This window comes from Miscanthus floridulus, chromosome 2 (assembly GCF_019320115.1).
Source record: "Miscanthus floridulus cultivar M001 chromosome 2, ASM1932011v1, whole genome shotgun sequence".
Taxonomy (NCBI): domain Eukaryota; kingdom Viridiplantae; phylum Streptophyta; class Magnoliopsida; order Poales; family Poaceae; genus Miscanthus; species Miscanthus floridulus.
Genome location: NC_089581.1, coordinates 143,704,147 through 143,716,233, shown reverse-complemented (window position 1 = coordinate 143,716,233; position 12,087 = coordinate 143,704,147).

Genomic DNA, 12,087 nt, shown 5'->3' with positions numbered 1-12,087 from the left:
AGTCCACCAGAATCTTTGCTTGGATCAACTGCAACTCCTTCGGCTGACAAGACATGTCCAAAAAATTACACTTCCTTAAGCCAAAAATCACACTTACTGAACTTGGCATATAGTTGATGTTCTCTCAAGCGGGTCAGAATAATTCTGAGATGTTCCGCATGTTCTTTCTTATTCTTGGAATATACAAAAATGTCATCAATAAACACTACTACAAACTTGTCTAGCTCAGGCATGAATACTGTGTTCATTAGATACATGAAATGAGCTGGAGCATTTGTCAAACCAAAAGACATTACCAAGTATTCATACAATCCATATCTTGTGGTAAATGCCGTTTTGGGAATATCTTCAGGCTTTATCTTGATTTGGTGATATCCTGATCTCAAATCTATCTTGGAGAAAACTTTGGCTTCGGCCAATTGATCAAAAAGCAGATCTATCCGAGGTAATGGATACTTATTCTTGATGGTCACTTCATTCAATGGACGATAGTCGACACATAACCTCAAAGTCTCATCTTTCTTTTTCACAAAAATTGCCGGACATCCCCAAGGTGAAGAACTAGGTTGGATAAACCCTTTCTCAATCAATTCTTGTAACTGAGTTTTCAACTCGGCCAATTCCTTAGGTGGCATTCGATAAGCTCTCCAAGAAATCGAAGCTGTTCTAGGTTGTAACTCTATATTGAACTGTACATCCCTATCAGGTGGTAGACCAGGTCAATCTTTAGGAAACATATCCCGAAATTCACACACTACCGGAATATCTCTAATCTCTTTGACAGCAGTTGCACAAATCTTGCCCACTGATCTTCTTAGGGTTGGAAGTTGGATAAGAAGTTGAGAATTACTATTAGGCAAACTCACTCTTAAGGTCCTATTCAAAGCATCTATAACAGCCTTATGCTGATACATCCAATTCATTCCTAAAATTACATCTATATCCTGATCCTTAAGGATAATCATGGTAGTGGGAAAAATATGCCCACTCAGGTTTACGGGTACCTGGTATACCATTTCCTTAGTACATAGACGTCCCTCGGGCGATTGTATAAAGAAACTTTCCTTTGTTGCCCCAATTGAAATTTCATGCTTCACGACAAATGTTCTATTGATGAATGAATGCGATGCGCCAGAATCAAAAGGTATAATTGCAGGGTGATTGGCAACAGGAAACATACCCATCATCACTGGCTCCCCTTCCGAAATTTCTCCAGCTTGAATATAGAACACCCGTCCTGTCTTCCTCTCATCTTTGCCCTTCTGAGCATTCTGATTGGGGTTCTTGTTTGGTGCCTGACCCTATTGTTGATTAGCAGAGGCCTTCTGATAATTTTGATTAGCCTGCCTAGGATATGGACATTCCCTGGAAAAATGACCAGTCCTTCCATAATTGTAGCATGGATAGTTGTGACCCTGGGATGTTGGAGCATTGCCACCAGGAGCATTGGTTGACTATAAATTCTGATAGGTTATAGCAGGACGAACATTTGACTGTTGCCCAGCTTAGAACTATGGCGGACAATAAGAAAGACGATTATGATGTACTGGATGATAAATCACCCTCTGCCTCTTCTGATTTCCCCCAAAAGATCTAGACGACACACTCTTTTTCTTTTTGAGCTCCTTATGCTGCCGATACTTTGATTCTGAAGCAATTGCAATATTTACTGCCTCATGGTAAGTGACATTGGTGCAAGTGGTCATCATAGTCTGCAACTTGGTATTCAGGCCTCTCATAAACCACCTCTTCTTCTTGGCATCTGTATTGACATATTCGGATGCATATTGAGACAGATGATTAAATCTTCCCACATACTGCATCATGGTTTGATCTCCTTATTTCAAAGCAAGGAATTCATGTAGCTTCATAGCCATAACTCCTTCAGGAATATAATGGGCTCTGAAGGTAGTACGGAACTCAGCCCAAGTTATTAGAATGTCAGCTGGTTGCATAGCCACTAAGTTTGCCCACCAAGCACTTGCTGCTCCTCTAAGTTGTTGGGCGGCAAACGTAGGTTTCTGATACTCCGTGCATGGGATAAGGTCAAATTTTTGTTCCATGGTTTGAAGCCAGTCATCAGCCTCCAATGGTTCATCTGCCTTGGTGAACACCGGGGGTCTTGTGTCTATAAAATCAACATATGTAGCCTTCTGTCGGTTATGGTGGCATCCATGATTTCCGTACATCTGATTCTGATTACTCTGAGCCATCTCATGAAGCAAACGAGAATTTTCAGCCGTCACATTGACAAGTGCAGTTATAGCATCAGCTAAATTGGTTGGAACTGGTGGCGGATCTGGAATACCGTCCTCATCTTGTGAAGTTCCCAGAATAAACGAACCCCGTGTACGACGCATTTAACTAGAGCTACTATTATACAACTCTCCTCTTTTCCTCAATTTCTTCAAACTTCAGGCTCGGTATCCATTCTGGAATTATTACCGCCTTCATCATCACTTTCATCGATCATTACTAATTCTTCAGGATCTTCTTCTTCTTCCTCTCCCGATTCATCATCATCGGCAAGGATGACACCGGGGTCCATGGCATCAGCTTGAGGCTCATGATTCGGATTTAGTAGATTGCTAAGCCTATGAACTTCCTCATGTAGATATGTATTATGTTCTTCTAAATCGTCTACATAGAATTCTAGCTCATGAGTTCTAGCTCTAGCTACATTTTCCCTGTGCCAAGCTTCATTTCTTTCTTCCACCGTACAAACTAACATACTTTCGTAGTTCCTGTGTGCGGTGGTGAGACGCCTCAATTGATCCTGTAATTCTCCCACCTGTATAGCATCCAAAGCCCTATCTCTAGTAGCTTGTGCTAACTCTACGGAAATCCTCTATATCTCTGCCTGGGGATCAGGCCTAGTACTGCTACTGCTAGCACCATCATTTCTAGGGGCAAGTTGGTGACGAGGAACTCCTTTGGGTCCGGTGGACTTACGGGGCGTCATCTTGGCACGAGCCATACTGTAGGAAGCCAATTTAATCCAAGTAAGACCATTTGATCAAAATCAAAAAAGTAGCTAAGATGGATTATATTCCTCCAACCAGACTCACTACTTAATTCCAGACTAAGAGGTGAAGGAAGTAACAAGTGAATTATTCATGATGCATGCATCGTTCTTACGAACAAAAACATCAAAGTTTATAAGGCACCTAAACAACATTTATTTTTATATAGGGCATAGTATAATTACTACTCCACCACACAAAAACCTTTTTATCAAATAGGGAATGGTGAGAAAGAAATAAGATAAGTCAGAAGCAATTTGGACCAAATTATCAAGTTAAATTTAGTCATCCCAATTCATTTTGAAGTTTTTGTAAAACAATACAACAAAAACCTTATAACGATCGCTCTAATACCATTCTATGGCAGAACCTCCTAAGTTATAGGGCCCACATGCACCTGTCGTTGTCCGACGACTTTTGACATTTATGCATATGTTTCCAATAACTTAAAAAGACTGTCGGGTGTCCTCGGGGAACCCCGAATCATCCATGATTTCCGAGCAGGATCATATTATAGAGTCATTGCAGTATTACAATATTTATTCAAATATCAAACCAGAGTAAAAACAGCGGAAGTCTTACGATAATATAGTTTACAAACTAGTTGTTTCAAACCTTACAAACTAAGTTCGATAATTATTACAAACCATAGTAGTAGTGGAGTGGCATAATTAATATATACATATCACACAAAATAAACATCCTGCCCAAGGATCACACATTTACTTCTCATCGTCAGAACGAACGATAGTCATGCAGCACGATCTAAAACAGATCTGCTCATGAGGCTCACCTGCAACAAGGGGTCAATGAACCCTGAGTACAAAAGTACTCAACAAGACTTATCCAAAATTTTAATTGATAAACTCAGTAATGCAGGCTTAGGGATTCAAGGTATAGCTTTAACAATGATCAAAGTTCTTTTACGTAAAAGCACTTTTAACAACATTCTTTACAAAGAAAACTTCTCAAGAATTATATACAAAGCTGACATGATCCGCACTGAGATCATGAAACTTCATATCCAACACTTTCACAAGTCTTATTTAAGTTCCAGTTATTAATACTACGATGATGAATAGTGAGTTGAGTCTCCATAACCGAGGAGCAACGACGATTCAAACCGATTATAAACCCAGCTGGGAATTCCAGACCACACGACATATGTAGGTCTCCGACCTACATATACCAACCTACCCTCGAATCCTCTAAAACAAGAACAGGTCCATGCCACCCGAGAACACAGTACTCCACCATTCTAGCCCATGGCCACGTGGGTACACGCTATTCCCGCCATCTCTCCACTCCTAGTGCGCGAGTAGCCATTCTCGTAATAGAATTGCCAAGTTCAGGCTTACCGGAGTATGTGGTTAGTACTACAAATTCTCACCTCATACAATTCAACAACGGACGTGCCTTAATCGACATAGGCGGAAAGAACCCACTCATAAGACCTCCATGTCTTGTGGCTCACACACACCGAGTCCGCTCGGTCTAGATTTATTACTCCACATTCCCATATCACATGCTAACAAAGTTAACCAATGTTCCATTTAAAACTTGCAGGTGGCAGGTAGTCACCTGACTTTCATTGTTCTACGCATAGCTAAGTAAAACTAGACATATACGAATTTAAAACTGGTAATATGGTAAACATGGAATAACAAGGATGGTAATGCAACAATTAGGCTTTTACTTAACTCCTAATTACTTAATGCAGTAACGGAAAGCAAAAGCGAAATTTATTTATAAAACACAAGGTAGGGTTGTATGCATCCAGGGCTTGCCTTCGTTGACGGAAAAGTCTGGTTCCTGCGACGTTACACAAGGATTCGATCCAACCTCAACAGATGGATCAACTTCCACAACAACTTGATTAACTACCACATTTTCACCTTCGTTCACTACACGTAATAACAATGCCATGTTCAACATGATGCGGAATACTAAATATGATGCTCGATGATGGATACAAAATTAACAATTTGAATACAATTTTCCTTCGCGGTACAGTTGCAAGTCAACAACTAAATCTTTTTCATAACACATACATCAATTGCCAAGGATCATCATCACTAATGACCCAAGGTCATCACTCAATCCAAAAGTCCAAACAAAAACCTAAATCATTAAAGGTTACTATTCGCTTTTATGAATTAATTATTTAATTCAAAATTATGAAATAAATCAACTTATTCTAATTGAGCTCAAAATTTTAGTACATGTTCATTACATGTTAACTAAGTGGCAAAACAAATTTCATAATTTTTGGATAAATAGATAAGCCTGGAAAAATCATGGAAATCCATTTATTAATAAATTGAGCAATTTTTATCACATTCAAAAATACTGAAAAACATTATTTCATATTTTTATTAAATACTATACATCACAGAGAGGTCACACAAAAATTTTTATAATTTTTGGAGCTCTAAATAAATCTACACAAAATTAACAAAAACAGACACTATTCATTCAAATCTGAAAATAGAAAAATCATTTGAACGCTGAGTCACTGACACTCGGGTCCCACATGTCATCTTCAACCTCCGACGTTGACTATGGCAGCGACGGCTCTGACTAGCGATTTCCCGCCGACGGTGAGATCAACGGCGACGGCCAACGTACCAAAATGATCACCAAGACTAGGCGCATCGATTGACGTCCCTATCAGCACTGATTACTGCCCTATACTAGCTCGTTGTCGGCCATGGCGGACGCGGTGACATGGCAGCGCTACGTCGGCGACTACAGACCGGTAGTGGTCAAACTAAAGGTCAAGGAAGCACCAGTAGCTCACCCCGAACACGTTGAAGCAAGGAGCAAGGTCGGAGAAGCAACGGAGGGGCGTGACGACGATCTCGGTAATCACGGTGGAGCAACACGTCGTCGGCGATGGTGTATCGGCGACTGCAGTGGTCAAAATGAACAACCAACTATGGAGTAAGCACCACAGTATCGAGACGAAACAGAATCAGCCAAAACCAGGGACGAAGATGCACCGTATAGCTCTGGCCACGGCGAATCGCGCTCGACGGAGGAATTGCCGGCCACGAGGAAGAAGACGATGCAACTCGAGTTCCCGACCAAGACTAGCCGAATTGGTGGGTTGGCTGGATGCGCAAAGATACGGCGAAACTGGAGCACGCTTTGCCAAGACGGCAACGGCACTAGGTCGATGGCAAAAGCTCGACAGAGTGGAGCAGCGGCGACGGGAAAAACAGAGGGCGAAGGAAGAGCAACGACGACGACGTCGGAGCTTTATAGGGCGGCCAAGGAAGCAAGGAGAAGCCACGACGAAGCCTTCAGCATGCCAACGCGATGCCCAGACGGCCACGCGCGTGACTGGAAGCAAGCCAAAGCTCGCCGACGGTGTAGCGCAAGCGGTGAACACTGTTCACAGTAATTACAAGTTTGCCATTTACCAAAATTCACAAATTACTCCCAAATTTTCATAACAACTCAAAAATCTCCAAAAACAAAAGTTGCTCAAAATCAAAAGTTCTACAACTTTGCTTTTATAACCATCTCCTAATTCGGTCTAGATTTTGAAATGAACTTTTGAATTTGAATAGAGAAATTTAACGAAATACGCCTTTTTGAATTACTCAAAATTTTTCTAAACAACTTGAAAAACTCCAAAAACAAACTTTGTATAACTTGCCAAGCTCTATACTTTTGCTTTTGGGCCCAACCCCAAAATATGCTTAGATTTTGAAATGGATTTTTAGGGTAGGGTTTAAATGTTGAAAAGCGGGGTTTTTTGGAAAAATTCAAAATCCAAACAAATATTGAACTTGAGTCAAACAATACAATTCAACATTCATTACACAATTGTAAACTTGTTTTAGTAAATGTACATCAAAGTTTTCACCAAATGCCAAATGCTTTGCAATACATATGATGACATGTTAGATTTTAATATTTAAACACCCGAGGTGTTACAGTAGCCCCTGGCTACGACCGACACTCTCTCATGGGGGAAGAAAGAGAAGGACTCATCTCACTATCTAATTTAAGCAAAACCCAGGAAAGGTCCATAGCCGACGAGTCGGCACATGTATCGATCGATCAACCATACACTCTGCAGAGGTTTTACATAACCACAAGATCCGCCTTCCTTGCTGACCATCGTCAACTAGGCTAATTCCGGCCGCTTGCTAGCCTAGGATAATGCCACTCTACCATTTAGCCCTGGTTCACCCCAAGTCTAGTCTGGGGTGGCTGAAACTGTGAGTCATGAGTCGGGTCCACAAGGTCTCCATGAAGTCTTGGAATGGTGTGGGGGGGGAATCCTCCGTGCCCCGTACCTCCTTACACTGTCCGCTATCAACCTAGCAGTAGTGGCAATATCCTGCCAAGTAGTCTAGCCGTCCCACACCATATAGGGCGAGTGGTACATAAGGCTTCCTGGTGAATCTAAGTACTAGTAAGTCCTTAGGGATGACCAAGCCAGAATGTCTCCATCAGGGTTTCCATTTACCGTGCCACCACAGCACCTCCATCCCGGGCTCCACCCGTCACAGGTTCACACCCAGGTCCACCTCAGGTACCATTTACCCACCACAGGTATCCATTTCCAGAGGTGCCCAGGTAGCATCCCATAGCAAGACTTGCCCTAGGCTCATCGTATACTCCAACTTGGTCGACACAATCCTCACCCTCCACACACCCAAGTCACACACGCAGCACTCTCCCCATGGTCCAGATAATACCAGTATCCACCACGCACATAGTATAAGCGTAGTAGAAGTATGAGTAATGAAATGTATAGTAGTAAGCATGTGTCTAGCCTAATAGCAGGGTATGCAGGGGTAAGGTTGCGCCAAGGTAAAGGCTTTCAAGCAAGCATACTACCATGCAAGTCCTATCATAGTATGATTACAACAGTAAAGTAAAGCAATAGCAGTTCTATATTAGCCATACGTAATAGGTGCTATGAGATTGGGTGGGATGTGGCACCTTTAGTGTAGTCGTCTCCGTTCTCCTTACGGTACTCACGGTCCTTGTCTATCAGGTTCTTCTCCGAGTCTACAACGTTTGCATTATAGTCATGTTAGCGACGTCTATAGAGTAGCACAAAGAAGCAATGAAAATTCAAAAGAGTCAAATACACTCAAACATAAGTTCTTTGCATAGAGCTTAATTTTAGATGAATTTTGGTCCTAGTCTCGTATTTTTCCAAGGTCGTATGAATTAGTTATGAATTCCTGAAGTTTAAATCATTTCTGAAATTAGATAAAGGCTGAATTAATCCTGGGCTGACACGTATCACGGTGTCACTGGTCAACGTGGCATGCTGATGTTAGCATGACGTCATCGTCTCGGTTCTGAGCTGACAGGTGGGTCCAGGGGCTCTTGGGTCGCAGACATGTGGGTCCCTCGTGACGTCATCATGGCATCAGCATCTGACGTGTGGGTCCAGTGTGGCTGTGCTACTGACATGTGGGGCCAGGTTAATGGTCAACATTGACCGGTTAATGGTCAACATTGACCGGTCAACGGTCAATACGTGCTGGGTCTCAAACGGACCTTGGTGGGCTCGGGTTAGGCTGGTGTGGGCCGGGCCGGGCCAAACACGTGGCGTGCTATGGCGCAGCCACATCATGGCCGTGGGCTCTTATTGGGCTTCGTCCACAGCATGGCTCACACCTTGTGGCTCACGATGGACCAGCGCTCCTGGTCCATAGTCCTAAGGCAGGGTCCATGGTGGACCGAGCCCATCGTCATTTCTCCTTGGCTCGGCTCATGTGCACCGGGTGCAGGGCTGCGCTGCTCACCTTACCCCTTTCTCCTCTGTTTCTTCCACGGCGTGCTCCCGCCGGTGACGTGCTCACCGGTGAGCTCCCGCAATGGCTCAGGCATCCAATAGAGGTGGGGAAAAGCCTCCCTATGCCATGGCAACTACAATGGTGGAGTCAGGGCAATGGATGGTGCATCCTAAGTCACTGGTCATGGTGAATGGCGGCTCGAGCACAACCGGCGTGCGGGAATGGCGTGGGTGCAGCGGTATTGGTCGGCTCTGTGGTGCGCATGGGCATCACAATGCTCCAGCGGGTATGTTGGGTAGGTCAAGGGGTCCTCCAGGGCCTCCGGTGGCTTTGGCCACGGCGGACGGCCTTCCGATCATGTCGACAGCGTCGGTGTGGTGGCTATGGCCTCGGAGGGTGTCACAGTGGGGCGTGTAGGCTCCTACGGATCCGTGTGGACACGGCGAGGGCGTCCAGAGCTTAGGGCAAGACTTCTAATTTCTAGGTGGCTGGTAGGGTCTTCCCAGTGGCCACAGCGACATGATGAGGATGGCGAGGCGCACGGGTCACTATGGGCTCTTGCGGGGTGGTCACGGCGTGCGCATGAGTTACCCGTGGCTTCAGCGAATGGAATAGGCGAGTCAAGGAGGCGCCAGGTGCTCCCGGTGGTACTGGCCACGGCGGTCGATGCTCGGACCGGTGGTCGGGTGCTCGGACCTGTGGTCTGGTGCTCAAACTGGTGGTTAGGTGCTCGGACCAGTGGTCGGGTGCTCGGACCAGTGGTCTGATGTTTGGACCGGTGGTCGAGTGCTCAGAGGTGGTCTGGTGCTCTAGTGGTGGCTGCGTCATGGCGGTGGCATTGCGAGCGCGGCATGCGTGCTTGGCTACGGCGTCCGGGGAACCTAGAGAGGCCTATAGCGTCCAAGGGCTCGGGGATGGTCACGGTCAACGTGAGTGTGCTGTGCTGGTGTGCCTAGAGGCCGGGGATGGCCTTGGCCTACGCGCTCACGGTATGGAGCGCCATGGCTGGAGTAGCAAGGTCCAGTGGCGAGCAGGGAATGAACCGGGGCTCACCGTGGGTGCTGTGGAAGAAAGGATGGCGGTGCAGTGACGAGTTGTGGCCGTGTAGCTTCAGAAGCAGTGCCGTGCAGTGTCGACCCACGACCGTGATGACGACGACGGCGTTGCCTTCGGCTCCGGCGACTTCGGCAGCGTGCGGGGCTCCGATCCTCCTCTCACGATCTCCTTCTTAGCCCTCTACTCTCGGTGTGGTGCGGCTGCTGGGCCACCAAGCGGTGGCAGAGGCTAAGGGAGAAGCTAGGGCACCGGGCGTGAGCGATGTGCGGGCTGGCTTTATAGCCGAGCACCATGCCTCCCAGGGCAGATGGCATCGTGCGGTGGAGGCGTGTGCATCGCATCAGACGGTGGTGCGGGGTTGCGTGGGCGCGGCGCAAGGGGGACAGGGTCATGCCCCGGGCGTGACCCCCTGGCCCACCCCTACCATAGCTGTCGGGCGCCGGTCGCGTAGGCGGTTGAGGCGTGGGTGAGGAAGACGACACTATAGACGGGGGGGTGCGGCTGACATACGGGGTCCAGCAGGCAGTGGCTGCGAGCGAGGCAGACGGGTGCGTGAGCGTGGGCGACGCGCTGGGCCAGCTCGTGGGCTGCGTACGGGCGCGCCGGTGCAAGGTGGGCGTGGTTGGGCTGGCTGGGCCGCGAAGCCGAGCAGCCTGGGCTGCGAGGCCTTCTTCCTCGTTTTCTTTTTCTGTTTTTCATTTCATCTCTTTTGTTTGAATTCGAATTTGGTTCTAGAATTTGAATTCCAAATTGGTGCACCTAATTTATTGGAGTTGTTAAGCATATCATAACTCAAATGGAAATCCAAATCACATTTTGAATAATCAATGTATGCATCACTTTATTAGTTAGATTTTAAATAATCACAATTAACTAATGACATGCCATGCTTATGTGTTAACTAGGGTTGGGGTTAGACCTAATGCATCTCTTAGGTTGGGTTACTATGCATGACACTCATCATCACATGGTTGTTCTAAGAAAAATTTTGTAGTTGGTATTTTCAGTGTATGGATTTTTTTGGGTTGTTACACTAAGCACAAACAACAAGTGTGGGCTGTTTAGGGCACCACCAACGTAAGCCAACAGATTTGTTAGCCTCAACTAAAGCAGTAGTCCATGTAGGGGAGGAAAAATTGAGGCAAACAGCTTCGCAATGCAAGCTATTTTATTTTGGACCCTATATGCATGCAGCTTGTAGCTTTTCTCTCTTCACTTTGCTGTTTTTCTCTCCTGGCTATCTCCAACAACAACACCTAAAATACAAGACTCGTTCGTCCTTTGGGTAGCGCTACAGGCAAAAGGTTCAATACCTATTCGGCATCTTCTTCAACGACAAGACCCAAAAGAGAATCCTTCCTGCAAATGGGTTTTTAGGAGAGAGGATATTTATATTTGGGTTGTGCCTCTCAGATAACGCAAAATAGGTCTCCTGTATAGGTACTCTGTTGGTGACTGATTTTGGGTCTCTTGCTGCCCAAATGCTCGCTCTACTAGTTGCTTTAATATTTTGTCAGATAAAGTCATAGGCGCTTCTATAGGATACTTTGATATACTGTGAGGCTATCATTCCGTGTGAGATGGGCAATAAGTGGAGACGTGTCACTCAAGGGAGCGTTGGGGGCTGCCTTATTTGTCGGGAGTTCAGGCCTTGTTTAGTTGCTCTTAGCTCCCAACTTTAGCACCATGTAAAAAGAAGATTCCCTGTCATATCAAATTTATGGTACATGTATGGAGTACTAAATATAGACGAAATAAAAAACTAATTGCACAGTTAGGTTGTACTTTACGAGACGAACGTTTTGAGCCTGATTAGTCAACGATTGGACAATTATTACCAAATACAAACGAAATGTTACAGTGCGCTACAGTGCCGCACAGCGAATCCGGCCAACTAAACGTGGCCTCACTTTCTCATTGACTGAGGCCTCGTTCACTTTGCAAAAAAAGTGAACCCGATAAATAGTACCACTTTGGTCTTATTTGGCAAATATTGTCTAATCGTGGACCAACTAGGCTCAAAAGATTCATCTCGTGATTTCCAACTAAACTGTGTAATTAGTTATTTTTTTTACATACATTTAATACTCCATGCAAGCGGCTAAAAATTGATGTGATGGAGAGAGGGTGAAAAAACTTAGAATTTAGATGACATATAAACAAGGCCTGAGCATACGATTGGGTCTTCTCTCCTGTACATCCCCCTCCTGAGCATACGATTGGGTCTTCTCTCCCGT